At 54.8% G+C, this 25322-nt stretch overlaps 1 long non-coding RNA gene and 1 other non-coding gene across 3 annotated transcripts; both read left to right on the plus strand.

The window, feature by feature from the left end:
* Nucleotides 1-8863: 8863 nt before the first annotated feature.
* Nucleotides 8864-25313, plus strand: LOC130457037 (uncharacterized). Of its 2 annotated transcripts, XR_008916018.1 has the most exons (3): nt 8923-9415; nt 19053-19283; nt 19849-25313. It is a non-coding gene; the product is annotated as an uncharacterized LOC130457037 (long non-coding RNA). The 2 variants fall into 2 exon arrangements; XR_008916017.1 differs by having other exon boundaries at nt 8864-9415; nt 19053-25313.
* On the plus strand, nt 20207-20289 carry MIR101-1 (microRNA mir-101-1). Its single transcript, NR_032159.1, has one exon. It is a non-coding gene; the product is annotated as a microRNA mir-101-1 (primary transcript).
* Nucleotides 25314-25322: the final 9 nt, after the last annotated feature.

Here is a 25322-nt window from a genome sequence, read left to right on the forward strand (position 1 = left end):
TCTGTCTGTCTATCCATCCACCTATCCATCCATCTATCTATCTATCTATCCATCCATCTATCTGTCTATCTAATTGTAGCATCCCAAGCATATTCACATCTATGAAATATAAATGACTGTATGATTACTGTGTCTCCAAGCACAAGGTTATACCAATGAGGCTTGTGAAGGTAACCTTGAACTGGCCATGGGGCCCTTGGCTAAGACAAACTCATTAACATGCTCGGACTCAATTCCCCGGGAAAGCACGGTTTGCAATGTACACGCCCAAAGGTGTTCCCTCTACCTTGCCACCCAATCTTGATTGTCTGTACTTTGTGATGTGGCTACTACTGCTTGGGAGTACCGCCCAAGCAGGACAGGAATAAACTCAGAGGCAATCCCATGAACTTCCTCTTGGCCTTTCTCCCTTCCATGGAGCTCCACTGGGCTCCTCAATGACTCTCTCTCTCTCCTCTTGACCTTCTCCTTCCACGAGGCTGTAACCATCTCAGCCTGCATTTCCTATCTTAATCTCCTCATCCACCTCGTGTTCCTTTGTACTCATACTCTCCTATCAAAGGGAGTATCATAGGGATTGCCTGCCCTATCGCCCTATCCAACCACTGACTTGTCCCTGTCTTTCATTCTCCACCCTGGTTCTCGGTTCCTACCTCTCCTTGGGTCCCATCACAAAGGGGAGCCCCTTCCCTTGTGGGACCCTGCTGGTCAGGGAAGTCCATTAAGGAAAACCCCACACTAATTATCTGTCTGTCTATCTGTCTGTCTGTCTATCTATCTAATTATCTGTCTGCCTATACATCCGTGTCTGTCTGTCTGTCTGTCTATCTATCTAATTATCTGTCTGCCTATACATCCGTGTCTGTCTGTCTGTCTATCTATCTATCTAATTATCTGTCTGCCTATCTATCTATCTATCTATCTATCTATCTATCTATCTATCTATCTATCTATCTATCTGTCTGTTTGTCTAATTTATCTGTCTGTCTATCCATCCGTCCGTCTGTCTGTCTCTATCTATCCATCGTCCATCCATCCATCTGTTTGTCTGTCTATACATCTGTCTATCTGTCCATCTGTCCATCCATCTGCCTGTCTGTCTGTCAGTCTGTCTCCTGGATGTGCCTTATATGATGCAGAGAGGGAGAGGGAGGCTGAGATACTTGTAAATAAACTCTAATAATATTAATAATAATAATAAAGTGAGCTTATAGCCAACATATTGCTGTTTTATTTTTAAACCATTACCCTCTGTCTTAGTATCACTTCTAAGACAGAAGAGCAGTAAGGGCAATGTAATTAGGGTTAAATGACTTGCCCAGAGTCACATAGCAAGGGAGTACCTAAAGCCACATTTGAACCCAGGTCCTCCGGTCTCCAGTCCTGACACTCTATCTGCTGTGCTATCTAGTTGTCCCATCACTGTATTATTAACTCAAATTTTCCCAAACTGAATTTTTAAAAATGGACACTGAAAAAACTTTAAAACATTTTTTTCTCTTTATGCTTATCACATTTGAACCCAGGACATCCTATTTCTAAGCCTGGCTCTCTCTTCACTGAGCCACAGAGCTGCCCCCTCCTTTCTATATCTTGGTCCTGATGGCTCGTGGCATGTCGTCTCCCTGACACCAGGAATTCCTTTTGCCTTTCCTTGTGTCCCTCCCTAGTTCTTAGAACCATGGCTGGTCTATAGTAAACGCTTACTCAACGCTTGTTGGCTTGACTCTACAAACAACCTTTTGACTGAAGGCTTCAGGAGAAGCAGCCCATTCCACCTCTGCATGGCCCATAGAAAGAGGGAACCCAGGGTGGTAGCGTTACAAGGAAATCACCTTAAAAGACTGATATATATTAATTTAAGGTCGCCAAGGAATTCAGCTATGTAATTCCTAAATGAAAACTCAAGACAACAGTTAATCTTTTATGGAGTTTAACTACAATAGGAGTAAGAAAGGAATTAGAGATAGAGAGAGAGAAAAGGGAGAGAAGGGAATAGGGCTTAAATACCCCTTCTGTTTAGGCTGGGCCAAAAGGCCCAAGCCCTTAGATAGCTGGGGCAAAGAAAAGAGATCAGTCCCTATTACTCACGTGACCAAAATGGAGAAACAGTCTCAGAGGCCCCCACCTTCAGCTTCCTTCAGAGCAAGCTTCTCAGAGTACACTGCCACCACTCCGACCAACTCCTCAACCACCACCACGAGTCTTCAGACCCCCCTGATCTTTAAGGAAACCATCCAAGTTGCCTCCCCTCAGTCCTCACATCTACCAATCACCTGTCCATCAATTTCCCTGTGCCAATGGAGGCTCTAGCTTAACCCAGGACCGCCCAGAGGTCTCTGGCTTTGCACATGTCTGTTGAAGGTCATATTTTCAAATAATTAAATCTTTGCTCCTTTGCTACAGCCCTTTCTAAATCCTGTTAACCTGAGTAGGGTAGAGATTGGAATAATTAAATTTTGATCTAGGCTGCAGCCCTTACTCAATCCTGTTAGGACTGAATAGGGTGGAGATTGATTCCAAGTATCTCCATTGTATCAATTCTAAAATCAATCATGACTCAAAGAAATTCCTGTTCTATGCTTAAGCATAGGTCAAAGTCCTTTCCATTGTTCAGCAAAAGGTTTCTGTCCTAAAGTACTCTTAAGAAGGGAAGAGAAGGAACCTCCCATGCCAATGGGATTCACATTCCAATAGTCAAGACCCACTATCAATAGGAAATTTTTCAAGTATGAAATTTCCCAATGGTGAAATTTCCAACATTTATAAGTCTAAGAAATTTTGAGGTTTACAATCCCCCCTGATGATCATTGGGAGACTAGTCTCCCCACTGATCATTTAACATAATCATTTTGTAGTTCTAAATTCACTTCTAACTAAAGATATACACAATATTCAATTTTCTAAGAGAAATTAGAATAGTGAGAGAGGAAATAGAAAAGAAAAGAAAGCAAAACCAATGTTTGCTAGGCGCATTGACAGAAAGCCAAATTAGGGGCAGTCCCTTTTGGCATAAATGTGTACAGTTACAATAAATGTTCAATCAAAAGTTCAGTCCAATCAATCACATCCAAAGTTCATTCTTGATCTTCTTGATGAAGTGTAGGTTTTCGGCATCTTTCTGCAACAGTTCATTCTCTGGATATAAAAGTTTCAAGCTTCTTTCTTGAAGATCTTTTCTCAAACAGAATCAAAATCTTTGAATTTTTTTTTTTATAAAAGTAAAATTTTAAACAAAATTCTTGGATTTTTATAAAAATACAATCTCAAACAAAAAAAATTCAAAAATTCTTAGATTTTAAATTAAAATACAGTAGACAGAGAACCAGACATGGAATTAGCAAGATCTGAGTTCAAATCTCGACTTAGATATTCACTACCTGTATGACCCTGAGTGGTCCCCAATGGGCTCCAGAGGGTGAGCCAGGACTGGAAAATGGCTGAAGAAAAGGAGCGCCCTCCACCATCACTCCAAGTCTCCCCTCCCCTAAGGGAAGCATCGAGAACTTCTCCAACTGACTCTCATGAGGCCCCTTGGAGTCCTCCCGGAAATTAACCTCAGGGAGACCCAAACCAGGCTACACCCCCATTATCTGTCAGCCTTTCCTGAACTGATTCACCTAGAACAGAACACGGAGCTCCAGCTGTCCTCGGACTGCCTGGGCGATTATTCAGGGCAGCGGCCCATCCCATGAGTCTCAGCATCCTCAGTGGCCCAAAGACATGGCACCGCCCAGCCTTAGGGTTACTCTCCATGATTCACTCAACAAGCATTTAAAGGCTCCTGGGAGTTTTCTAAGCCGGGAAAATGGACTTCGGGTCACTTTGGCTGGGAGTGGAACAGAAGGGAACAAAGCAAGCGCCAGTGCCCGTGGAGAAGGGCTTCGGAGTGGCTGCTCAAGACCTAGGCGTCGGTCCCTAAAAACGTGCACTGCCTATGCCGTCCCCTCGGATACTAACATCCCGGGCGGGGCCTGGGCTTCCCCAAACCTCTCACCCCTGTTAGGAGGACAGCCACTTCGTCCTCCTGAATGAACTCTCCTAAACCCTCTGGCGCAGCGGCGGCCACAGGGACCCCCCCCCCCCCCCCCCGCCCCCAGTGCTGCCCCCCCCCATGTGAAAGAACAATCCTGTTTAATATGAGGGCGGTTCCTTCTAAAAGGCAGACTGGGCATGGATGGATGGAACAGACGCCTTCTCAGCTCGAGGCTCTTCTCCGGGCCCATTGGGGAGGGGGCGCGAGGAGAAAGAGGAGTCGCCCTTGGGTCCAATCGCCCTCCATCCCCGCCCTCTGAGAGAGGCATCAACGTGCTTTAGAAACTTTGTTGTGGCCAATAATGAGGCTTCACCACCGCCTTGCTGGGAGATGCTATTATTACATTCTCATTACTGGCTGTTGTTTTTTTATTTTATTTTAATCTTTTGTTAAAGCCACCATCACCCACTGAGGCCGGACCACGAGGTTCTGTGGCGCACGGAGCATGCCCAGGCTGCATCTCCCTGCTGCAGTGATCTCCTCCCTGGCTTCTTGCCTTTTAGACACTAGCTTTCTTTACAGAGGCAGCCAGGAGGCGCAGTGGGGAGAGGGAGAGAGGGAGAGAGGGAGAGAGAGAAAGAGAGAGAGCGAGCGAGAGAGAGCGAGAGCGAGACAGACAGACAGACAGACAGAGATAGAGAGACAGAGAGAGCGAGAGCCAGCGAGAGCGAGCGAGCGAGAGAGAGAGAGAGAGAGAGAGAGAGAGAGAGAGAGAGAGAGAGAGAGAGGGAGAGGGAGGGAGGGAGGGAGGGAGGGAGGGAGGGAGAGCAAGAGCGAGCGAGAGAGGAAGAGAGCGAGAGAGAGAAGGAGAGAGAGGAGGGAGGGAGGGCGAGAAAGAGAGAGAGAGGGAGAGAGCGAGCGAGAGACAGACAGACAGACAGAGATAGAGAGACAGAGAGAGCGAGAGCCAGCGAGAGAGAGAGCGAGCGAGAGAGAGAGCGAGCGAGAGAGAGAGAGAGCCAGCGAGAGAGAGAGCGAGAGAGACAGACAGACAGACAGAGATAGAGAGACAGAGAGAGCGAGAGCCAGCGAGAGAGAGAGAGAGAGAGAGAGAGCGAGAGAGAGAGAGAGAGAGAGAGAGAGAGAGAGAGAGAGAGAGAGAGAGGGAGGCGGGGAGAGCAAGAGCGAGCGAGAGAGGAAGAGAGCGAGAGAGAGAAGGAGAGAGAGGAGGGAGGGAGGGCGGGAGGGAGGGCGAGAGCGAGAGGAAGAGAGAGAGAGAGAGAGAGAGAAGGAAAGGGGGGGAGAGAGAAAGAGACAGAGAGAGAGAGAGAGGGAGGGGAGGGAGAGAGCGAGAGCGAGCGAGAGAGCGAGCGAGAGAGAGGAAGAGAGAGAGAGAGGCGAGGGCGAGAGCGAGAGCGCGAGGGAGAGCGAGCGCCAGCGCCCTGAATCAGGGAGACTCATCTTCCCGAGTTCAAATCCAGCCTTAGACACTTACTAGTTATGTGATGCTGAGGAAGTCACTGCTTGCCTCAGTGGCCCACATTTGCCAAGAAAACCCCAAACAGGGTCACAGAGAGTTGGATATGACTGAACAAGCAGTAAAAATTAAGCACCACCTCAGCCAGGAGACCTTCCCCCGTAGCCTCCTCCCCACAACTGCAAAGGCCTCCCATCCCCTAAACATAATTCCTACCTTTAAAAAAAAAAGTCTTACCTTCTGCCTTAGAATCAATACTAGGTGTTGGTTCCAAGGCAGAAGAGCAGTAAGGGCTAGGCAATGGGGGTCAAGTGACTTGTCCAGGGTCACACAGTCAAGACTTCCTGTCTCCAGCCCTGGCTCTTTCCACTGGACTACCCAGCTAGCTCCTAACTTTTGAGAAAATGTGTGCAAATGTGTTCTTTACTTTTCCTTATGTATATTGTTTTCTCAGATAGAATGTAAATGCTTTCTTTAAATATATATATATATACATACATATGTATTTCCCCCCATGGTTACATGATTCATGCGGTCTCCCTTCCCCCTTTCCTCCTCCTCCCCCAGAGCCAAGGAAGCAGAGGAGCAATTCCACTGGGGTTACCTATTATCATTCCAAACCCATTTCCATATTATTCATTTTTGTAAAGACATTCAAAAACCCAACCCCAAGTCACCCCCCAGATAAACAAGAGATCAATCAGATGCTTTCTTCTGCATATCAATGCTTTCCTCTCCAGGGCAAGTCCCTTAATCTCGGTCTGTGTCTCTCCAAACCCTCACTTTCCATCTTGGAATCAATTGGCTCCAAGGCAGAAGAGTGGTCAGGGCTAGGCCATGGGGTCAAGTGACTCGCCCAGGGTCACACAGCTGGGAAGGTCACATTTGAACCCAGGACTTCCCATCTCTAGACCTGGTTCTCAATCCACTGAGCTACCCAGCTGCCGCCTCTCTCTTTCTTTTTACTTATTTATTTATTTAATACTGTGTATTGGCTCCAAGGCAGAAGAGAGGTAAGGGCTAGGCCATGGGGGTCAAGTGACTTGCCCAGGGTCACCCAGCTGGGAAGTGTCTGAGGCCACATTTGAACCCAGGACCTCCCATTTCCAGGCCTGGCTCACTAACCACTCTTCCAGCTTCATTCATCTGAACGGAGAAAATTTGGGAAAAAGCAGTGATGAGAGTATTTCCTCAGGACCCATTTTCCTGGGGAAGCAGCATCACTGACTGCATTCTGAACACCATCAAGGGGGTGGTTTGGGGGCATTTACTCAGCTTAAACTCTGAGATACCCTCCTGGAGGGCAGAGACTCCATCGAGCTCTCCTTGAAACATATTAAGTGAATGAAACTAAATGATTAAAATCACAGATGGGAGGCCTCAGACCGTCCCAGCTGTGTGACCCTGGGCAAGTCACTTGACCCAGCCCTGACCAGCTTCTGCCTTGGAGCCAATATTTAGTCTAAGAGGAAGGTGGGCGGCTTTAAAAAATTACCAAGTAAAAAACCAGAACAGAATGATTGTTGTTTTAAAAAGTACAAACCTGCAGTGAGAGCAGGACGCTAGAGAACCACAGACTGTAAGAACTGGAAAGGTCCACACTTGGCTGAGAGAAGCAGATCTGGATTCAAATTCTACCTCCCCCAGTTGTTTACTCGCTGACTGATCGTGGGCAAATTGCTTCGGATCTGCTCAAGCCTTTTTCCTCCTCTGTGAAATGAGGGCGTCAGACCAGCCGGCCCCGAGGTCCTTTCTGTTATCACCGAGCATTTCACCCCTCCCCCATTTTACAGGGAGGGAAACTGAGGCCTGGAAGGGTGCAGCCACCTGCTCAAAGCCATCTACAGCGAGCGCGGCAAAGCCGGAACCGGGATGCAAAGCTTCTGATTCTGGGGTAGAGTGTGAGTGTGAGTGCGTGTGCGTGTGCGTGTGTGTGCGTGTGCGTGCTAGATTGTCTTCTTCAGAAAGTGAAACTTACGGAATTCAAAAGTGAAAGCGTCCAGGAAGTCCGGACGAGAACCAAAGGAGGATTCCCCCTCTAGGGCAGCCAACCTGGGGGGGGGAGGGGAGGGGGTCCCGGGGCCCTGCCCCACGCTCGGACCCTTGGAGAACAGGCCAATCGCGCTGCAGATCGCCGAGCCCCCTCCCAACGCTTGGTGCGCCGGACTCGGCCCCGCCATAAATCATTCCCTGCCAACAATAACCAAGCGGCGCCCACAGGTTCGCCTGTCACTCCGCGCCAGGGTGTGCCCCCACGCTGGAAGGAGGGAGGAGGTGGAGCCGGCCGAGGAGCGGAGCCAATAGAATGCCGACTCCGCGGCTGTTTCTAGGGGGTTGCCATAAACAACAGCGTGGTGGCAGAGTAATAATAGTAATAATGGGGACTCGGGGCCTGACACCCCCGAGATGCCGGCCGGTGGTTTCCTCTCTGACGAACGAAGTTCTCGGAACGTGACCCAGAAACGAGCCGGGCTGCGGAGCTCTGGTCAGCCCCCATCCCTTGGAGAGGACAGTTAGGAGGGCAGCGGATGCTGCCTGGGGGAGCTCCGGGCTAGGATCTTGGCCAGGACTCGAGGAGAAGCGGAGTCCAAAAATGCCTCCACAGCCCGAACTCGTTAGGGGGGCGCTTGGAGCGCGGCACACGCGCACACACCCTTCCCTCGGAGCTGAGCCTCGTCTTCTTTTGTTTTTCTCTGTTCCTGGTCATAAGACCCGGAAGTTTGGGGTTCCCCCCTCCTCCTCCCCCCTTCTGTCTCTCTCTTTTCCTCCCCCTAAATCTATCACATGGCCGAGATGTAATAAAAACAGAAAAATGGCGACGGTCACGTTGTGGCGCGCCTTGCTGCGTCATTAAATAACCTTCGGGCAAATATCGGGAAGAACAAAGGGACAGGGGGGCCCGGAGCCCTCGGGGAGCGCAGGTGGGTTAGGGGGTGCTGGCCGGGGAGCGACCCGGGGGCGCTGTGCGCGGGGCTCTCCGTGTGGCTGCGCGCGCCTGGCTGGGTGTGTGCGTGCGGGCGTGTGTGTGTGTTTACGCACACGCGCGCGCCCGTGGGGCTCGCCAGGCTTTGCGTTCCGGCGGGGACAAGAGCCCGGGTGCGGCCCGCGCTCGCTCTTGGGCCGCCCGGGGCTTTAGGGCTGGAGGATTGGGCCGCGCAGCACAGCGCAGTTCAACCCGCTCCGCGCTGCACCCATCGCCGGCTCTTCCCGTGCGCGCACACGCTCTCCCGCGCGCGCGCACACACATACACACATACACACCCTCCCGGGGCGGTTGCGCCGGGGGCGGGGACGTGTGTCTATGTCTGTGCGTTGCGTTTTGTGGCGTTGCGTTGTGTTGTGTTGTGCCGGCGGCTCACCGGACAGCGCGCCCAGCCTGGGTGCGCCGCCCCAGACCCCGCCCCCGCCCCCCGCCCCCTGGATAAAGAACTGGCGGCCGAGCTGTCCCTCACTCCCAGGGCTGGGGCGGGCGGGGCAGTCCGAGGATGCTGAGACAGCGACTCCCCCAGGCTGCCCCGGGTCAGGCTCCCTGGCCGAAGGACGGGGGGAGGGGGGAGGGGGCGGTCACTTGGCCCGGCCGGCTGGCAAGGTCCCCCGCCCGGGCCCCGGCAGGGTGTTGCGCACTCGCTGTCCTGGCCCCTCCCGGCCATTGGCCGCCTCCCCGGGTGCTGGCCCGCCCGCCCGCCGGCGGCCACTGTCAATAGCGGCTGCTGCATGTTGTTTACATGAAGGATCCGGCGGGAGGAGTCTTCGAGGAGGGGCCGAGGAGGAGGAGCGGGGGGCAGGAGAAGGAAGACGCGAGTGAGTCCCCGCGGTCACCAGCGCGGCCACCAGCGCAGCCACCGCGGCCGGGGCCGCCGCGCAGCTGGGCTCGGCGCCAAGCAGAGGAGCCGGGATCTCGCCCCGCACGCTTGGCCGGACCGACAGACGGACGGAGCGGACAGACTGGGCTGGGCCCCCGGGTAGGAAGGAGGGAGAATGGGGGCGGGGTGGGGGAGGCAGAGGAGGGGGAGGGCCAGCCTGACATCTTCAGCCCGGGACCTGCCACGCAGCTTCTCTCGGGGGATGAAGGGACGTTTGGAGAGGGACTCCAGGGAAGCCAGAGACTTGTCGAAGGGTCCGGGGAGCCCCTCTGGACCCTCTCCAGCCCCACCCCTCTGCCTTGCTTTCCCCTCTCCGGGCTAACCTGTTTATTGCGCTTCGGGAGCTCTTGGCAGGCGCTGGGGGCCAGTTCTTTTATTAGAGTCATTATTTGTGTCTTCGATACTGTGATTCTTGATTGAGTTGGAAGGTGGCGGCGGGGAGGGCGTGCAGTGGGGGAGGCCCCCTGCGCTTGGCCCAGCCGGCCCCTAACTAAGTCCCGCTGGCGCCTTAACTGGGGGGACGCTCACCTCTAGGCTCTCCCCCTGGCCGCCCCCTTCCTGTTTCTGGGCTGTCCGGGGCCACACCTATGGCCCCGCGCCCCCGGGCTTCGGGGAGACGAGCGAGGACAGCCGCTTCCGGGCCCCCCACCCGCCCCCTCCCCAGCCCCAGCTTTTCCGAGCTCCTTGGGCTCTTCTGGCCTTCCGGTGGCTCGGCCGCTGCCATCGGACTTGGAGACTTGGGGAATATGCGCCTATGTAGAACTGTTGCTCCGCCAGCTAATGAATGGCAGGTGTTCCCGGGTGGAGGCTGGAGGCAGGGCCGCCCGGCTTCCTCACTCTCCCATGGGGATCTCCCCGATCGGCCCCTCTTTAAAGGCCGGGTTCCCCCCGGAGAGCAGGGAAGGGCCTCAGAAGAGGGGCCTGCGGAGCCGGCAACTCCCCAAGAAGAGAAGGGGGGCGGAGCGAGGCGGCGTTAGCATCTGTTGCTGAGCTGCCCTGGAGGGGGAGAGGGAAGGTTCCCGGGGTGCGCTTGGAGCCCAGGAGTGGCCTGGTGGCCCGCAGAGGCAGCGTCCGAAGGCTTCGTGGCTTTGGCTCTGACCTCGGGGGCTGCTCGGCCGCGAGCCCTCTCTGGGATGGGCCTGGGGAGCCGTGAAAGATGGAATCTCCCAGGAAGCCTGGAGTGAGGGTGGCAGCTGGTCCTCTGGCAGCGAGGCTGATAAATATAGCTTTTCCAGGATGACTAAGACCCCGGCCGACCGGGAACCTGGCCGACTCCGGGATTGCCCAACTTGGTCACCGAAATCTGATCCCTGCCTGGGATTTGGGTTTCTGCTCCCTTCCCTCGCGGAGAATGCAGAGGCTCCTCCCCGCCAGGCGGCCGCGGGAGCGTCTCCCCCAGATCTCCAGCAGCCTCTTCCATCGCCCGGAGCATGCTTGGAATCGCCAGCCGGATGGACACTGTTTTTGGCCCTCTGCAGCCTGCCTCGGGCCAAAATGGAAGGCAGGCAGTGGTGGCCCCTCAGCCCCCCGGGGTGCCCTTTAGAGAGGAGGCCGACCACCCAGCTCCCCACCAGCCCGATGGGCGTCCTGGTCAGCCACACAGACAGCCCCTCTCGGACGCGTTGCCTGGCAGGGGGCTAAGGAGGACGCGTGGCTGTCTCCCACCTGGGCTCCCTGGAGGTTGGCTCGGTTAAAGGCTGCATCGAGCCTCGTCCCAGACCCACCAAAGGCTCAGGACGTCTTGGGGGGCCGGATGGAAGCCCCCGAAGGCAGGGATCAGAGACCTAAAGCAGGAAGGAAATCCAGAAGCTGCCCACTTAGTGCCACCCTCCTCTTTTACAGACGGAGAAGTCGAGGCACACAGTGCTGAAAGTCACAGACTCGGTGATCTTTCCCTTATGGGGGTCCTTCTCCCCCCAAAGCAAACAAGGCCTGTTTTTTGGTACCCCAACCCCTGAGGCGGGGCAGCTGCTTCACAAAGGGCTGGCTTCTGCCGGGAGGTCCCTCGGCTCCGCTGGGCTGCCCCGGAGCCTCCCTTTAGGGATCCGACCTCGAGATCCTGAGCTGGCCCAGTGAGCAGAGGATTCTTTGGGAAGAGCCGAGTTCGAGTCCTGCCTCCGTGGGACTCTGGGCACGGCACTGGCCTTTGGGAGAGGCAGAATGGCTGTGAGGAACAGCGGAGGACAGAGACCTGCCTAGATCCCCCTCCGGGGCTGTCCCTGTACAGGAGCCCTCCGCAAGCCTCCAGGCGCCATGTTGGGTTAGCTCCGAGCTGGGCCCAAGGCTCGTGCTTTACCGATGGAGAGCTCCAGCCCAGGGAGGGGATCCCTTCCAGGGGAAGAATACCGAGTCTTGGGGGCCGAGGACGTGCCTTCCCCGAGGTGGGGAGTGTGGAGCCAGGCGGGCTCTTGGGCTCCAAATCCATCCCTGCGCTCCGAGCTGAGGCACAGGCGGAGGCTGTGCGGAGCCATCAGTCGTTCCACAGCTGGCAGGGAAGACGCACCTTTTGAACTCGGGTCTTCTGGACCTCTGTGTTCGATGACTTTCTTTTCTTCCCTCCCTCCCTCCCTCCCTGCTTTCTCTCTCCTTTTCCTCTCACTTTCCATTCCCAGCCCTTTGTCTTTCCCTTCTTTTGCCAGCTCGCCCCCCCCCCCCAAGGCCGCAGGGGTGAAAAATGGGCGGTTCTCCGCCAGAGCTGGGGTTCGACTTTCCTCCAGCCAGGTGGCTGAGGAGCCGGGCCTGGAGACAGGAGGCCCTGGGTTCGAATCTGACCTCAGCCGAGTGACCCTGGGCAAGTCACTTCACCTAGCCCTTCCCGATCTTCTGCCTTGGCATGCATCATTAATGCAGCTTCTGGCTGGCCTCGGGTTACCAGCAGGGCTGGCCCCAACATACTGGGGGTCGGAACAAGGGAAGGAGCTTTAGATAGAATTCCGGGCCGGAACAGAGCCGAAGACCCTCCCCGCCTCTCATGGGTGCCTGGGGAGCCATCGTAGTCTTTGAGTCGATGGGATCCCTTTGTAATCCTGCCATTTAATTGGAGGGAGCAGCCCAGGGTTCGAGGCGCACCCAGAGGACGGCTCTGGCCGGCCCCTTCCCAGTATCCCCACCTCGCCCCGAACCAACCCAGCGGAGGCCTGGCCGGAGTCCAATGCGAGCCCTTCCCAAGCGCTTCTCTGGACCCCTGAAGATGCTGCGAGGTGGCCATGTCAGGCGCATTTGAAGTCAATTTAGACGTCACCCCCCCCCATTTTAAAAGGGGACTCGCTGAGGCCAGGAGAGGTAAAGGACCTGCCCAAGGTAATGCAGAGAGCCAAGAGTCGAGTCAGGAGACCTTAGATGGAGGCTGCCTAAAGGACGGGATGGAGAGTCGGCTGCTCCTCCCAAATTAGTTCACTTCATTCCACCTGGCTGCCCTCGTACCCGGGCAGCATCCCCTCCCCCCTCCTTTGCTCCGCTCTTCCAGGAACGGGGAAGAGGCCGGTAATTAAAGACAGGCCTGGCAGCCCTCGCCCAGGACGGGTCATCCTGCCGTGGAGCCCTCGGAGCCTTCCCAGCCCCGGATGTGGGAGGAAACAGAGAAAGAGGAGCCCTGGGGTGGGAGAGGCGGGCCAGACACCCCAGCGAAGTGCTCCGTTACATACGCCCCCCCTTGTGTCGGGCGGACCTCTCCCAAAGCCCCAGCCATGGCCAGCATCGCATTGACTCGCCTTGTCTTTGTGCCACCCTCTGGGTAACCCCCTTTTTAACCCCTCACCTTCCGTCCTAGAATCGATAAGGCAGAAGACTGTGAGGGCTGGGAAATGGGGGTTAGGTGACTTGTCCAGGGTCACACAGCCACATTTGAACCTGGGACCTCCAGTCTCTAGGCCTGGCTCTCCATCCACTGAGCTGCCCCCTTATTTTTAAACCTGTTTGCAGAGGTGTCACGTTATTATCCGTGCTTCATGTATATTGAAGTGTGTTCTAAACATACAGATAGGCGCTACATGCGGCACAGGTTATAGATATGTCATCTCACCACCACACCATCAACTCAGCATGGAGGCTGCATCCTAGTTTGAAGAAGCGGCATTTGAACTCGGATCCTCCTGCCCCGTCATTTGAGCCCTTCGTGAAGGCTTGAAGGCTCAGCTCTTGAACTTTCATGTGATGCCTGAGAGCTGTCGAGGGAGGGAGCTGGGAGGAACTCTGGAGCCCACTGTAGAGAAACAGGCAAATGTGGGTCCACATCCGCCAGGCAGAGCTGGCTCCCCGGGCTCATCTTCATCTTCATCTTCATCTTCATCTTCATCTTCATCTCCTTCTCCCCCTCCCCCCAGCCGTGCCTCTGTCTCTCCTCTCACCTGCCCAAGGACAGCCTGGGAGCTTCCATTCGTCCCCCTCTCCTGGGGGGGGGGGGAAAAGCACGTCTAGCTGCTCCCTCCCTCTCTTGGCTGTGGTGACTTACCTCAGCTTACTTTGCATAATTTATTTAAAGGGCGCTCGTATGCAGATGAGCCTGGCTTGGCCGCCTTGGGGTCTTGGTTTCACGTGGAAAACCCACCCACAACAGAGAATCTGGTTTATTTCTTTGGACCTCGCCTTGTTACAGAGTACAAATATCCCGAGCCATGAGTTAAATGGAGGCCCGCCCTTTGCTTAAGCCTGGGCCACCTCGTGCCGTCCAGCCTTTCTGTCTGCAGATGGCACGAAGAGGCTTCCCTTTCCATAGGGGGAGACGGAGAGCCCAGAGGAGGCTGGCCCAGGCTGCCCTCTCCGCTCCCCCAGTGCTGGCCTTCTGGGCCCTTGGCTGGCCCACCATCTCTTTCTGGGCTCTGATTGGTCCTCAGGCAGCCCGAGAGGGCTGGGTAAATGCGATTTGTTCTTTGTCCCCTGTCTGTCTTTGAAAGAACTCGCTGGTCCTGCGGCTGCCTCGGGTTAGCTACATTGTATCCACCTGGCACAGCCTGTGCTGGGCCTCCGGATACAAAGTATCCTCCTGGAAAGCGGTGCCCTTTCCCTGCTGTGTTGGTGCCTCCCAAGGATGCCTTGTAAGCTCTGAAAATCGAGGGGGCAGACAGTTAGGGATGAGGAGCGCCTCCGTTTTACAGATAAGGAAACTGAGGCCCCAGTCAGGGGATAGTAAGCAGGAGGATTAGGATTTGAACTCAGATCTTTTCCTTCTTTTTTATTCAGTTCCATCCAACTTTATTTAGCCCTTCTGATGAGGCAGGCCTTTGGGGATGCAGAGACCAAAATGAACTGGCCCCGCCCCGCCCTGCCCTGCCCTCCCGAAGCTTCTATTCTACAGGACTGAGAGGGGGAAGGGACTCAGCATGCACAGATAGACTATTACATCTTATTAACGTTATCGATTAATTTATATTTCAATACTATTTATTATTATACAGCCATATAATATATATTAAAGCAGTGGGGGGGGCTGCCTCAGGGGCCATTAGTTGCCCTCTCTGGCTCTGGGCAGTTCTGGCCTTGGGAAGCCTCCTGCTCTCCGACTTATAGGGTCTAGAGAAGTGGCTTCCTGGGGTGGCAGCACTGACCAGCCGGGCTGGGATCTGAGGGCAGCCCCCACCCTCCCTGGGAGCTGGGGAGGAGGTGGGAGAAGGCTGGCAGGTGAACCTGGATTGGACGCATTTGCTCGGCTCCAGGGCAGCGGGCCCTCTGGAAGAGCTTCCTCTTGTGGTGGGAGATACAGCATTGTACTTGGAAAGAGGAAGATCTGGGTTCAAATTCTGTTTCCTGCCCTAATTGGGTGGCTACTCTGGGCCAGTCATTTACATCAACAAGACCAGGAAGTAAGCGCTCACCAAACACCATGTACCCGCCACAGTGCGCACTTCTGGAAGGCCTGTCATCCCACCATCCCCTGAGGAGCCGCAGCTTCCTCGGCTGTGACAGGGAGGGAGTGTTCTAGCCAGCCTAGGGGTGGGTCAGCAAGCCCTTGTTGTTGTTGTTGTTGTTGAGGGCCTACTTTGTGCCAAGCCATGCTAAGCCTGGGGGTACAAAAAGAGACAGAAGAGCTCCTGCTCTCAAGGAGGAAGATCCCAATGGACAAGCAAGACACATCGAGGATGGATGGGAAAGAAGGAAAAGAAGGGAAGCGCCACAAGGAAGAGGGCATGAAGGGGAACAGGCCGCCCCCTCCCCGCCCCCCTGCCAGGCAACAGGTGGTACCCCAGAGCTGGGATTTCTCTTCCCTTCCCCTTGTGGGGGGCTACAGACTCCCCCCTCCCCACTCGTGGGCTTAGAAGTACAGGCGATATTTGTAAGAGAAAAGGGGAAGGATGTCTGGGGGGCAATGGGGAGAGGAGAGAGAGAAGGGGAGCGGAGAGATAGGGAGGGGAGGAAGTGTGAGGCTAGCAGGCAGCGGGGAGGAACCCCATGTGCAGGCATTTACAAGCCTTCTCTGACTTGTGTGCCGCCATGTTCCTGGGATTGCTTGAAGCTCTTTGGGACTTGGCTCAGGATGCTGCAGGTGAAGAAGCCCATCTGAGGCAGATTCTTTTATAGAAGTTCAGTGATTTGGAGTCAGAAGGGATATTAGAACTCCCTCCTTTGATGGAGGAGGGAAACTGAGGCTCAAAGAGAGGAAATGATTTTCTGAGGATTCCCACCAAAGCCTTTAGATGTGCTGCACCATTTCTCTGGCAAAAATGGAGGGTTTAAAAAATGAATTTGCTCCCAGGAGGAAAAACGGACGAATCCCCCCCTTTATTCTATGTCTCTGTGCAGTGAGAGGTGAGCTGTGTAGTGACTTCACCTGGGGAAATCCTTGGTTCGAGCCTTTCTTCTATTGCCTCTTACTGGTGTGAGACCGGGGCAGGAGGCTCCAGCTCTGGCTCTCTGGAGGTTCTCGGAGCCCAGAAGTTGCAGAAGAAGCCCCTTCTGGATCAGGGAAGGGCATCTTCACCGCCTCAGCTCTATCGTTATACCCGCCTTTGGCCTGATACCAAAACCGCTGCCTATCCATGCCAAGGAAAGCCGCAGAAGGCATGAAAAGATTCCACTGGGGGCAGCTGGCTGGCTCAGGGGATGGAGAGCCAGGCCTAGAGGTCCTGGGTTCCAGTCTGGCCTCAGCCACTTCCTAGCGGAGTGACCCTGGGCAAGTCACTTACCCCCATTGCCTAGCCCTTCCCACTCTTCTGCTCCAGAACCAATACCCAGTATTGAGGGTTTCATCATGAACAACAAAGACAAGAAGTGATCTGGAGAGGCCAAATCATGCAAGGGGGCAGGCCGGCCTCGGAGTCAGTCCTCACATGCCAGCTTGAGGCCAAGAGACGAATCGCTGCCCTGCGCAGGGCTCGGGCACCTCGACCAGATTTTTGCAAAGAGGGTGCCGAGTAGCCTCAGTGGAGGGAGTTTTCCACACCGGGAGAAATCAGAGAGCAGAAGGGGGGAGGGTAGGAGAGGAGAAAAGAAAAAGGCCGAAGGGAAGAGCAGGCTGCGGGCTGGTGGGAAGGGCCAGCTCAGGGCCCAGAATGTGGCATTTGGGCTTCCCAGAGGCTCAGTGGCACGGAGGTGGGGGTGGGGCTAACGCTTGCTAATGGCTGAGCGGGACACTGTTAAGTTGCTGCTTCCCTGCCCCCTCCCTCCCCACCCCCCCATTACAGTATTCCAAGGCCAGGAATTCGCTTCTGCAAAGCTCTGAAGCTCCGGGTGGCCCCGGGCGAGCCCGACAGCCAGCCCGTTGGGTCCGAGATCCCCACGTTACTGCCCAGAGGCCCGGGCTTTGTTTATGTAACACATGTTGATGATTTGGTTAAAAATGTGCCGAGACTTCCAGGAAGCCGGGGCGGCCCGGCCAAGTTTGGATCTTTGGCGCCCTCTCATGTTTCACCAGCGAGCTGCAGCCCTCGCCAAGCCCCCTCCCGGCCTCCGCAGGACTCGGCCAGGTTTCTGACCTCCGGGCAGGCCTAGGTTTCCGCCCACACAGTAGGGCTGCAGTTCGGAACCTCTGTGTGTCACGTGCTACAAAGTTGGTCACGTGTTCCCGAGGCTCCTTCTCTCTAGGAGAGAACCACCACGAGAAAAGGGAAGCGGGCTGGACCGGCACGTTTGTGCGCCTGTCTGAGCCGCGGCGCTGGGAGAAGGAGCGATCCCTTGGCCCCGAGCAAGGTAACTCCCTTGAAGTCAGCTCTTGCCCAGCCTAAGGGGGCTGCCTTGAAGGCTGCTCAAAGAACTTCCTTTTAATTACACAACTTGCAAGTTCTTTACTGGTAAAAGTCCACCGAGAGCTCCGGGCAGAGCCTGAGGCACAGTTTAACTGCGCAGGTTTGGAGGGGTGGCAGGTGCGTGGCTCACCCGGTTCAGTAAAAAGAAAAACGCCATTCTGGGAAGGCCTGTCGGGATGGAGCGCTGCCCTCGGGATCCCAGAGATCTGGGCCAGCCCAGCGGGTGGGCCTGGGCAATCAGTCAGTCTTCTCATCCGTAAAATGGGAATAAGAATAGCAGCCTTCTCCCAAGGGTACTGCGAGGATCAAACCATTCAACTGTGGAAAGCACTTTCATGAGGGAAAGCTGGTTCTTGTTATCTTGCCTTTCATTGATTGGCCATGTGAGCCCGGCTAAGTCTTTTGGCCTCAGTTTCTTCTTCTTGTAAGATTGGGATACCAATGTCTGCAACAACAGGGTCCATCTGTCTATCCATCCATCCATCCATCATCTACCTATCTATCTATCCATCCATCTATCTGTCTGTCTATCTATTCATCCATCTCTCTATCCCTCCATCTCTCTATCTCTCTATCCATCCATTCATCTATCTGTCTCTCTCTCTGTCTACCTGTTTATCTATCTGTCTGTCCATCCATCTGTCCATCTCTCTGTCTGTCTACCCGTTTATCTAGCTCTGGGTCAGTCTGTTCCCACCCAGAGCCAGGCAGAGCTGACCCGGCAGGCCTGGAAGGGCCCTCTAAATGTCAGTTATTTTTATCAATAAAGCTTGATCGAATCAACAAGAAGCTGCAGGGTGCTGGGGGGAAGATCTGCGGGTGGGCGGGCGGCAGACAGGATCTGGGCCTGTAGCTCCTTAGCCATTGGGGATGCTGGCCAGTCCCTGAATCTCTGGCTCTTGTCCCCGAGGTTAGACGTCTTGTTCAGTCATATCTGACTCGGTGACCCGTTGGCAGAGATACTGGATGGTTTGCCATTTCCTTCTCTACCTCGTTTTACAGATGAGGAAACTGAGGCAAACAGGGTGAAGTGAGTTGCCCAGGGTCACCCAGCTAGAGTGTCTGAAGCTGGATTTGAACTTGGGAAGAGGAATCTTCCTGACTCCAAGCCTGCGGCTCTGACCCCTGAGGCTCACCTAGGATGACTATTTCTGAGTGAGGCCATCTAGGCCCAGCCACCCCCCAAAAGGAATCCCTCCTCATCTCCCCCAGACCTGGGAGAGCCCACCGGCTCAGGGGCAGCTCACGTGGCCTCCTTGAGCATCCCCTCCCCTCCCCCATTAGTCCTGGTGCTCCCTTCCAGGGTCCAGCAGACCCCGGCTTGTCTCTCTTCTGGGCGCCCCAGCATGTGCTTCCCTCAGCCCCATGCGCCTCTATCTATAGAGGACATTGGTGTGTTGGGAGCCTGGAAGGCGCCGCCGAGGGAGGCCGGTTTTCAGGCTCCATTTTACAGATGAAGAAACTGAGGTCCCTTCCGGCTCCGAAACTACGAGCTTCACCCTGGAGCACATAAATGTATTCGGGACACTGGAAGGCATTCACCAAACTTTCCTCCCCAGGTCCGGCCGGAATCACAGACCGGGAGCTCGAAGCGACCCCGAGGCCCCCGGCAGAAACTGGCTCCGGCACAGAGCTCCAGGCTAGGAATCTTCCCGGTTTCCAACCTGACCTCAGATCCTTCCTAGCTGTGTGACCCTGGGCAAGTCCCTTTACCGTGCCTGCCTCCAGTTCCTCCTCTGCAAGATGAGCCGTAGAGGGAAATGGAGCCGATGCGGTCTGCCGGGAAACAAGTGAGCAACCGCGGGGATAAAGCTCGGAGGGTGGGCGCCAGGCAGGCAGGACCGCCCCTGCCTTGGGAGCATGCGCGGTAAGGCCCGGGAGAGCTCCGAGGCCCGATTCCAGGCCAGCCAAGGCCGGAGCTGCTCCGTCTGGGCTGGGGGACCAGGGGCAGTCTCAGGTTTCAGTGGAAGAGAGATGCCTTCCTGGTCATTAGTGTTTGTTTTTATCCTCCCCTTCAGTCTTAGTGGCCATATTGGCAAGAGCGTGGAAAGGGCTAGGCAGGGCGGGGTGAGGTGACTTGGCCAGGGTCACCCAGCTGGGAAGCATCTGAGGTCACACTGGAATACAGGACCTCCGTCTCCGGGCCGGCTCTCCATCCGCAGAGCTGCCCGTCCTGGATTCGTTAGGAATCTAAGGCTGGGAGCCCGTGCCTCGGAAAGGAAGGTGGGATTCACACAGAAACCACAGAAAGGGCCAGCCCGGAGTCACCCAGCGGTGGAGGGGAGCATCCCCCTGGGCGGAGCCCCTCAGCCAGTGCCAGAATGCTTCATTCATTTCCCTTTTTTCCTGCTCTAGGCTCTGCGCGCCCCTCCCCCAACAAAAGTGCAGACCCGCCCTGAGAGTCTGAGAGCTTCGGGGGAGCCCCCGGGCAGGCGCTGGGGGTCCACGTGGCCTGGCAGAAGATGCACAAAGAAGCAGCCTGAGGAAAGGGAAGCTGAAAACTGCAGAGGGCCCCTGCCCTCCTCCTAAGGGGGAGGCCCTCTAAGCGGCCATTCCCTCCATTTCTGGGGCCCTTCCCCCGTCAGGCACCCTAGCAGCCGGCTGCTGCCCTTTTACCCAGCAGCCCCTTCTCTCCTGCAGGCAGCGAGCTCGGCGCGGGATCCGGCGCTTGGCGCTTCCGGTGGCGGAGGCTGCGGCGGACAGGATGACTGACAGGCTGCCCTGGCTCAGTTATCACAGTGCTGATGCTGTCCGTTCTCAAGGTACAGTACTGTGATAACTGAAGGATGGCAGCCATCTTGCCTTCTCGCCCATCCGCACGCGGCCAGTTGGAGGCAGGTGCCGAGACAGAGAAGAGGACAGTGTGCAGGTGAGTCTGGAGCAAGGGCTGCGGCAGCCAGCCAGCCAGCCGGCTTGTCCCGGGCCTCAGCCCCGGGGTCCCTCAGGTTCCCGGGGTAAGTGATGGCGCCCCTTCCGTCCCCTCCCCTCCCCCATCCCCATAACCATCCATCCTTCCCAGCGGCTCAATCCTATCTCCAAGGCCCGGATGGGATGACTATTCTTACTAAGCAGGTAAGGACCTTGGGGCAGGCCGGTTAAGAGACTTGCCCAGGGTCACACATCTGGCGTCAGATGTGGGATTTGAACGCGGCTCTTCCTGACTCCCCCTCCAGGTCTCTTTCCCCAGCTTCACCTTGTCTCTCTGGAGCCACAGACAGGTGCCAGTGCTGTGGGTTCAGAGAGTCCCCACATGGGGAGTTCTCTGATGAAAACACCTTCCTGGAGGATGGGGAGACGCGAGTGCGAGTGATGGCGCTGCAGCAGTGGGTGCATCCGGGGGGCTGTGAGCAGTGCTGGGGGGGGGTCACTGGGCTGGGGGGGTGACCCACATCAGAGAAAGGTTTCCCTTAAAATGATGAATGTGTTCCTGCAAGCTTGGGAGGACCAGGGTAGCAGCAACCTGGAAAAGTTGTGATCAGGATCAAATGAGGTCCTATTTGTCAAGTGCGTGGCACAGTGCTTGGCACATAGCAGGTATTCTCATGATGCTAGTGCGGGGGAATCCCTTCAGAGTAGCATCAACCTTAGAATCAATACTGAATGTGGGCTCCAAGACAAGAGGGGTCTGGGCTAGGCCACGGGGCATGGGACTTGTCTAGGGTCATCCTGTGAGGCTAGCCTGGAAGCCAGGATCACCTCCCATCTCCAGGCTTGGCTCTATTTGCTGAGCCACCCAGCGGCCCCTCGAACCCCTTCATTTTACAGAAGGGGAAACTGAGTCCGGGGGAGGTGACGTGATTTGCTCCGTGTCACCCAGATAAGTGAGGTTGGAGCCTCCGGCCTCAGATGACTTTGCTTCCCCTGAACAAGCCGATCCGTGAGGGGTCCCTGTGTCCGACGACAGGTTGAATCGTACCTGGACCACTTTGACTGACTTCTGAGGATCAGATATTCCAAAGGGACAGAAACTGAGAGCTGGGCTGGACGGGGCCTCCCAAGAAGGCCTCTCTGGCCCCGGGAGCAGATGGTGGAAGGACGTGGACGCTCTCCCTGCCCAAGGATGCCCACCGCCGGTCAGAGAAACGTGAAAGAAACCCGGCACGGTGGATGGAGTTTGGGGCTGGAATCTGAAGGGCTTCCCTTCCCCCAGCCGCAGACTCTCCAAGATCTGTAAACGTGGGACAGTAATTCAGGATCTCCGTCAGTGCCCACGATGGCTCTCCTTTATGGGGGTGGCCGCTTCCCAGAGGTCTGCTGTTCCAGGTGGCCACTTGTATGCTCAGCGGCTCGGCCATTCCTAAGGGCAGTGTTGAGGGACTCCTGTGTGCCAAGCGTTGGCTTTGCTTTGGCTTGGGGGAGCCCCTCCCTGCTGAGATGAGGCCTTTGGGCAAACGACCCCCCACCGGGTCCTTGCCAGCTCTCCCTAGTCGGTGCTCTTCTCCCAGACATGTCTGCCATGTTCTTGGCCCCTTGATCCACTGCAGAAGCCTCGGCCCCATTTCCTGTCTAAGCCCAGCAGAGCTGAGAATTCCTTCTTGAATGTTCCAGCCAAGTCGCCCTCTATGTGGTGGCTCTGCCCCTATTCGTGAGATCAGAGCCTCGGGATGGAGGACATGGAAATGTACCCGGATGCCTTAAAGAGAAAATGACTTACGGCCTTGATTTCTCGAAGGATTCTAAATAACGGAGGCGTTTCGTAGCCTAAAAAGAATAGCTCGCCTTTGGGGGACCCTTTACGGTTTGAGGCTCTGGATAGATGCCAGGCCTGGAGCCAAGAAGTCTCATGTTCTGAGTTCAAATATGGCCCCACACAGACGAACAGGGTGACTTTGGGCAAGTCCCTTAACCCGCTGGCCTCAGCTGCCTCCTCTGTAAAATGAGCTGGAGAAGGAAATGGCGAACCCCTCCAATATCTGTCCCAGGAAAACCCCAAGTGTGAGGATTAAAATTAATATGTAATAACTCAAGTATTATATTTATAAGATTTATTAAAATAAAAAGGAGCTAACTGTGGTCACAATAGAAGAGAGAGAGAGAGAGGTTACAGAAACATAAAGGGAAAAGGATGCTGGGAAATACTAAAGGAATTCTGGGGAACATAGTTCAGAGGTACAAAATTTCCACTTACACACAAGACAGGGTCATGAAGACTCAGCCATGACTGAAAAGATCGGACAACAGAAAGGCTGGCAAAACCCTTGTTATCCACATCTCTCGACCCTCTCGGCTACGCCTACAGATGCTGCTCTCCTCAGGTTACAGATGGGGAACCCGAGTCTCAGACACATCATGTCTCATCCATGGTCACTGATAAGTATCAAAGGCAGAATTGGAACCCAGATCTTCCTAAAGTGCGCACAAACATCACCCCTTCATTTGGCATCTCCTGATGCCTGTCACTCTGACTCCAGTTCTTCCGGTGCTCAGTGCTGTGTCTGGCACATAGTGGGGGCTTTTTGATGAAAATGCTCTCTGAATGACTCCAGTCCAGGGAAGCCTTTGCTCTTCTCCCCCATCCCTCCCTAATTACCCCAGATCTATCTGCTGCGGATTCCTACATAGTGTCCATCCCCCCACGCAGGGGGCTTGCTGGCCCACCAGAGGCACCTGCCAGTGGATGGGAAGACGTCGTCCTTGGCCAGAATGCTTGGCAGCGCCTTCGCTGCGGTGCTGGTCCCACCTTCTGGGGGCCTCCCGGACCCTTGGGTGAGCCGTGCGAAGCCAGTGCCAGAGCCAGGGGCGGGAGCCAATTCCCAACCATCCCTGGACTCCTTCCATCCCGCGCCAGAGCCACGGGCTCCCATTTCCTGTAAACAGCCCCAAAGGCCAGGCCTGGGTCTGGGGAAGGAGCACAGGAAGACGTGCCCAGACCTGGAAGCTCCTGGAGTCCTCAGGGGAGCTGGAGAGGCGGGAAAGTGAGTCACTTCGGAAGAATCTGCCCTCTGCCCTTCTCGGCTTGGTGTGAAGTGAGAGAGGCACATCTGGCGGGGGGTTCTGCATGCTGGGGAGGGGACTTTGGGCTTTGGGGTTCCTGTTTTGTCTGGGCGTTGACTTGGTCGGTAAGGACACAGCAGAGGGTAGTGGATGGAGGGCCAGCTCCTAGGCCAAGGAGACTTGAGTTCGAGTCTAGCCTTTAATAAGCTAGCTGCATGACTCTGGGCCAGTCGGTGCCTTCAGGAATCTCTAAGACTAAATTCATTTTCATCATAATTATAAGTACCGTCTATGCACCAGGCAGCCCAGCTCTTCGTGACCCCATTTGGGGTTTGCTTGACAGACACTGGAGCGTTTTGCCATTTCCTTCTGCAGCTCATTTTCCCGATGAGGAAACTGAGGCCAACAGGGTGAAGTGAGTTGCCCAGGGTCACACAGCCAGAGTGTCTGAAGTCAGGTTTGACTTTGGGAAGATCCTGACTCCAGACCCTGCTCTCTGCGCCATGGTGCCATCTGGTTGCCCTGAAGCACCATTCTAGGTTGTGGCCACGTTAGGGGAATCCAAAGAACAAAAGGAGCAGCCTGTCTGCCAGTTGGATAGCTCAGTGCATGGAGAGCCAGTCCTAGAGAAGGGAGGCCCTGGGTTCAAATCTAGCCTCAGACACTTCCCAGCTGTGTGACCCTGGGCAAGTCACTTAATCCCCATTGCCTAGCCCTTTCCATTGTTCTGCCTTGGAACCAATACATAGTATTGATTCCAAGGTGGAAGGTAAGGGTTTAAAAAAAAATGACTTGAACCTCTTTAATTCCTATTCAAGCCTATCATTCCTAAATAAAATGAACTCATATCAAGACTGTATATAAAAGGATTGAGAGCCAGGCCTAGAGACTAGAGGTCCTGGGTTCAAATCTAGCCTCAGACACTTCTCAGCTGTGTGACCCTGGACAAGTCACTTGACCCCTGTTGCCTAGCCCTTGCCACTCTTCTGCGTTGGAACCAATACACAGTATTGATTCCAAGACGGAAGGTAAGGGTTTTAAAAAGTTCACATGTCATGTCAAGTGTTCATTATTTTTATTATTTTTTATGGATTCTCTCCATCATATCTGCAAAGGATCTTAAATTTTCTTTCTTTCTTGCCCGCTCTCATTCCTTCGATTTCTCTTTCTGTTCTTCTTGCCGTGGCCAGCATTTCTATTACAGCTTTTAAAAGTGGCGATACGAGTGCCCTTGCTTTACCCCAATCGTACTGGGAAGGATTTTAGGTTGTGTGGCCAGGAAACACTCTGTGGAGCCCAAGAAGCACCCACAGAGCTGCTGTGGGCCAGCCATTGGACGTGCTCTGCTTGGCCCCAGAGCCCAGAGTAGGGGCAGCAGGTGGATATTGAGGAAAAGCCTGCGGCCTAGTAGAACTGCCTGGAAAGGAATGGCCTGCCTGGCCCGCCTTCTGGCAGCCGTTTTCAAGCATGGGCTGGATGGCAACTTGTGGGAGTGTGTAGACAGGGTTCCCCGTCCATCCCGAAGGGATCGACCCGGATGGCTGCTGAGATGCCGGCGACTCACAATTCCTGGAATTCCTTTTTGTTCCTTGCTTCTCTTTTGTTGAATTTTAGATCATTTTTTTCTACAGGATCCTGAAGAAAGATTTCTCTCTTCCTTACTCCCACCAGTATTGCTTTACATAAATATATATTTACTTTAAAATATACACACACATTTTTAGAAACATGAAGTAAATGGGATTAATGGAAATTAAATACAAAAAGTACCCACGTGTACTCAGCTGCATGTACACGGAGATGCGCTCATCTTTTTCTCTTCTTTGTATATAACCCTGCCCATAGTTTGTGTTTATTTCAATTAGAATAAAATGTTTATAGTTAAATGGAATTTA

Source organism: Monodelphis domestica, chromosome 2 (assembly GCF_027887165.1).
Source record: "Monodelphis domestica isolate mMonDom1 chromosome 2, mMonDom1.pri, whole genome shotgun sequence".
Lineage (NCBI taxonomy): Eukaryota > Metazoa > Chordata > Mammalia > Didelphimorphia > Didelphidae > Monodelphis > Monodelphis domestica.